Raw genomic sequence first — 4612 nt, 5'->3', positions numbered from 1 at the left:
GCAGACCAGGGACAATCCAGAAATGCTCATGAATGTCAGTTTAGAAGCTATCAAAGTTCTCAAATAAAGCACCTTTTGAGAATGTCAATGTTTGTTGGGAATTATCTTACAAAACTAGGAAGGATTTTTGGTTTATATATTAAAAGTTGGCTTATTGGCAAAGTTAAAACCAGGATCGCCCAATATCTTAATCTGTTTGTAACATTTAGGGCTAAAAATACAATAAGTGATGATGTTTAAAGTGAGTTTGGTTCCTGTAGATCTTCAGGAACCTGCTGGTTTTGATTACTTGTGGTTGTTGAGTGAAACTGTCTGGTTTGTTAAAGTCTGAAGGTTGAGGTGTAATTCTCGGAGCGACCACAGGGGGGCAGAGCGAACCTTTCGTATGGAACTTCTCTGATCTCTGGGAGAGACGTTTGGGTTCTTCAGAGACGGAAACATCTGGTTCCACAGCAGAACTCGTCCCGAAACGACAGGAAGAGTCCAACTGTCAAAACCCAGAGAGTCAGGTCTTTGTTTCTGTCTTTAAGGATGAAATGGTGTTTCATTTGGTTTAATTGGAGGTGATAATATAAGTGCTTGGCTGTCTGTTAGCAAAATATCTCCTGAACCAGTTGATGGATTTTAAAGAAATTCTCTGACAGCAACCGTTAGACGTGGAGCTGCAGCTGGTGGACGTTTGGAGTCAAACGGCTGCAGCTCAGTGAGTTTTGCTGATGCGGAGCTGAAATTTGGCGTGGAAGTAGCCGAGAGTCATTCCCAGCAGATAATCTGAGCGCCGACGGATCGAGCAAAAATCTCAGGATATTACAAGCGATCGCACGTTTTGATAAGAAGCTAAAACTCTGCTCAGACATGTTAAACTGATAGTTTATTGGGTTTTTTTCTGCTGAATTAGTGTTTTGTTTTAGGTGTGTGTGTGGTGGGACCCAGAGCTCTGAGGTGTGTCACCTGTGGGGATGGATGGATGGATGGATGGATGGACGGATGGATGGATGGATGGATGGTTGGTTGGATGGATGGATGGATGGATGGATGGTTGGACGGACAGATGGATGGTTGGTTGGATGGATGGATGGACGGATGGATGGATGGATGGTTGGTTGGTTGGATGGATGGATGGATGGATGGATGGATGGATGGATGGATGGATGGATGGACGGACGAGTCGTTGGTCGTCTGTGAGTCGCTCCTTCACCACAGCTGGACTCTGAGGAGAAGGGAGGAGGTTATTAAGTTCAGGATTTATTAAATTTATACATCTTATAAACATTTCAGTGATTGACACAAAGATTTTTTTTATGCGACTGGTTAAACGCTGGAGTTTTTATTAAAACGGTAACACAAGAATCCCTTTTTTAATTTTTAATTTATGAAAGTAAAAACCCTTTAAATGGAAAAAGATCCTGAAATTAAATTATAGACAAAAAGATGAAGAAAAAAAACTAAAAGAGAGAAATAAAGAAGTAGAAGGAAAGAAAGATGCAGAAAAATGTGGAGGAAGGAAGAAAAAAGACAGGAAGGAAGGAAGAAAGAAAGAAAGAAAGAAAGAAAGAAAGAAAGGAAGGAAGAAAGGAAGAAAGGAAGGAAGGAAGAAAGGAAGAAAGGAAGAAAGGAAGAAAGGAAGGAAGAAAGGAAGAAAGGAAGGAAGGAAGAAAGGAAGAAAGGAAGAAAGGAAGGAAGGAAGGAAAGAAGGAAGGAAGGAAGGAAGAAAGGAAGGAAGGAAGGGAGAGGAAAATGGAAGGAAGGAAGCAAGAAAGGGAGGGAGGGAGGAAGGAAGAGGAAAGAGGAAGAAAGGGAGAGGAAAGAGGAAGGAAGAGGAAAGACAGGACAGAAGGAAGTAAAAGAAATGTAGGAACTGATTTGAAGGGAAAAGGGATGGATGGATGGATGATCAAACAAATGGATGGATGATGGATGGATGGATGGATGGATGATCAAACAAATGGATGGATGATGGATGGATGGATGGATGGATGAACAAACAAATAGATGGATGGATGGATGGACGGATGGATGGATGGACGGATGGATGGACGGATGGATGGATGGAAAATGAGGAGGAAGCGTCTGGTCGATGTCCTCTGATCGTGTCTCAGGAACGCTAACGGTCCGTTAGTTCTGGGTTCGGACGTTCTGGTGTCGGACGCCTCTCAGAACCGACCGGGTCCGACAGGCTCGTCCCGTCAGCCAATCAGAGGATCTCTGACCCGACGAAGGTCAGCTGTTAGTGACGACCACGGAGTCAGCCGCAGCGACGGAGGCGGGTTTGATCTGATCAGACTTTAATGGCGGCGGCCAGGAAGTGCAGCAGGAAACAGCCGAAGGTTCGGAGAAGAAAGACGAAAAAGGAAACACCAGAAGAAGCCGTTTGGCGCCTGCTGAGTATAAACGCAGGATCAAGAGAACGTTCTGACATCTTTGCTTTCACACGGTTAAATATTTCATCAACGCAGAAATGGTTTCTGAGGAAACGGCAGCTGAAAGCGGCGGCTTCCTGGAATCCTGCTCTAATGGTGTCGTTTCCAGGATGTAAACCGCAGGAAGTCGCCGACAGGAACACGTCTACTTCCAGCTCGCCAGAACACCGAACAGAACTTCCCTCAAACTGTCAAACCGCCGCTGCGAGCTGCTTCCTGTTCGCACGTTTCTTCCAACCACTTCCTGTTTCGGCTCAACATCTGTAACACCGAGTCACAGCTGTGGCGGCCATATTGAATTGAGTCGGCACCAAAAGTCAATCACATCCAGTCAATCACATCCTGAAAGTTTCGTTGCCGTATTTCGCTAACAGACCAACAGGATTGACTCCGATGGGCGAAGTTTGGAGCTCTGGATCTCGAGCGATCAGTTAGAGCTCAGAATATACGTTAAGGACGACTCTCAGCTACTACCACGCCAAATCTTAGCTTAATATCTGTAAAACCTGACAGAGTTGGAGCCATTTTTGCGTTGGCTAAGGTTGGTAAGGTGACTCTAAACGTTGATCGGTTGTAGATGAACGTTTCATTAAAACCTGTCCAATGGTTGAAAAGATATTTTGCTAACAGGAGACCTGGATGTGAGCAGAACTGGTTTAATGTGTGTGTGTGTGTGTGTGTGTGTGTATGTGTGAGAGGTGAGAATCTGGTGAGACAGCAGGCGTTGATGGAAATAAAAACAAGCCTGAACGTGGCGGAAGGTCTTTCCGGTGGCCGTGAGAAGCCGAGCTTTGTGCCAGACGGGACTGCTGTCCTGCTGGGACGCAGCTCCTCGCCCGTGTTGGACAAAGCGTCTTCTCCGGGACGGGACGAGTGCCCGGTCCTCCTGGGCGTCGGCCAGAGGGACACACGATTGACACAGCAAACCTCAATGAAGGAAAACACGACCCCGCCTCTCTTTATCTGCGCTTCCTGTTTCCAACCCTCCGGACGTCAGAGCAGAAGAAGAGCAGCTGATGATGCTTCTGCTCGTGTCTATCTGTTCTTTCAGAAGGTAATCGTCTATCAAAATGGCCACCACGGCCACAAAACTCTCCAATAACTCAGTCGACTGTGCAGATGTTGAGCAGATGAGTCCGTTTGAATAAACTTTATTGAAACGTTGGTTTTTGTTGGGTTTTGTTGAAACTGCGTCTCTCTTAAACTGGTTTCAGTGAAAACAGCTAATCTCTGGTTGTGGGTTTTGGTTCATCGTTAAAGTTGATACTCCGGTCTACCTCAGGTTCAACCTTCTTCACGTTCAGACGTTGATTGTTTTCCTCCATTTGGGGTCACGGCTCGGGGCGGTGAACGGATGAGGTCATACTCCCAAAGCTCCGGGATGAAAGGCGGCGGGCGATAAGCCCTTCGATTGCCAAACTTCGATCAAATATTTTGCATATTAAATATGTGATGTGGATGAACCTTAGCTAATACCTCACCAAATTATAGCTCAGTGTCTGTGAAACTGACTGAGTTGAAGCCATTTTTGTGTTTGCGGTCAATTAGCAATGGCAACCATCTTGAATTGGTGGTCATGCAAACAGACATACAGACAGTTTGAAGGTCTGATTTTCCCAGAAGCCAGCGGGACAGCGGCTCTGCCGAGGGGGTTTCACCGTAGACGCGAAGACCCCCTCGTTTCCTTCTCCGTCTGCTCCGCGGAGGTTCGATGAATCAAAACGAGCCGTTTTTATAACACCGTCTTCTCGAGGGGACAAACCAGGCGTCCTCTTCCTCATACAACAAACATAACGGCAAAATTAAAGGCATATCACCCGAAGCCTTTAGAGTTTTACACTGAGATCATCTTTTGGTCGAACATTGCTCACAATATCTGTGAAACTGACAGAGTTACAACCATTTTTTTGCGTTTTTTTTTTAAAGATGTGTACAGACGCAGTGCCAGCCCAGGAGACTGAACAAATATCAGTAAAAGTTTCCTCCTGCTGCAGGAGTGAAGGTTACGAAGGCAGAGCGTCACTCCAACATTAAACACGTCTGGTTTTGTTGTTTTAGCACCGGAGCCCTTCCAGCAACAAAATCATCCTGCGGCGATACAATCCTAGAAATACAACCTCCCCGCAGATTGCTTTGTCGCAGTTATTCCCTCCTCCTGACATTATTTTCTGCTTTTGTTATTTAATCTAAAT

The sequence above is a fragment of the Kryptolebias marmoratus genome, linkage group LG21, assembly GCF_001649575.2.
Source record: "Kryptolebias marmoratus isolate JLee-2015 linkage group LG21, ASM164957v2, whole genome shotgun sequence".
NCBI classification, from domain to species: domain Eukaryota; kingdom Metazoa; phylum Chordata; class Actinopteri; order Cyprinodontiformes; family Rivulidae; genus Kryptolebias; species Kryptolebias marmoratus.
This window is presented reverse-complemented; position numbering follows the sequence as displayed.